At 59.7% G+C, this 504-nt stretch overlaps 1 protein-coding gene across 1 annotated transcript in view; it reads right to left on the reverse strand.

The window, feature by feature from the left end:
* LOC108445229 overlaps nucleotides 1–504 on the reverse strand; it is a 14,589-nt gene that overhangs the window by 11,022 nt on the left and 3,063 nt on the right. The window lies entirely within an intron of this gene.

The raw sequence follows: 504 nt of genomic DNA on the forward strand, positions 1-504 counted from the left end.
GGGCCCGTGTGCCCCCTGGCTGCAGCACTGGACAGGGGCACAGCTGCCAGCTCCACACACTGGGAAGCAGGGTCAGGGGGCTTCTCCAGGCTGCAGCTTGGGGCTTCCAGGCATCCTTACCAGCCACTCGCCAAACATCCACAGCTTCTTGTTCTTAACCAGATTTTCGAGATCGCTGCTCTTCAGGAACTTGGCCACACTAAGCAGCGTTTCCCAGGAGGCCTGGAGAGCAGCAGAGCTTGAGAAATGGCACCACAGCCCAGGGCACAGGACCTGTGTCCCTGTGCCAAGGCCAGGAGGAGGCTGCAGCCTGCGAGACACCAAGGCAGGAGGCAGCCGAGCCCCCTCACAGGGCGACTCCAGCAGCCCACGCATCCTCACCCATGCCACGCGCCGATTCTTATCATGGCAGTGGAAAAAGAGTGGGAGCAGGCTCTGGCTCACAATCCTCCTCAGGACCTTTTTTTCCTTTTCCATTAGAAAAGTCACCAATTCTCGGACGCG

This window comes from Corvus brachyrhynchos, unplaced genomic scaffold (genome assembly GCF_000691975.1).
Source record: "Corvus brachyrhynchos isolate BGI_N302 unplaced genomic scaffold, ASM69197v1 scaffold1013, whole genome shotgun sequence".
Taxonomy (NCBI): Eukaryota; Metazoa; Chordata; class Aves; order Passeriformes; family Corvidae; genus Corvus; species Corvus brachyrhynchos.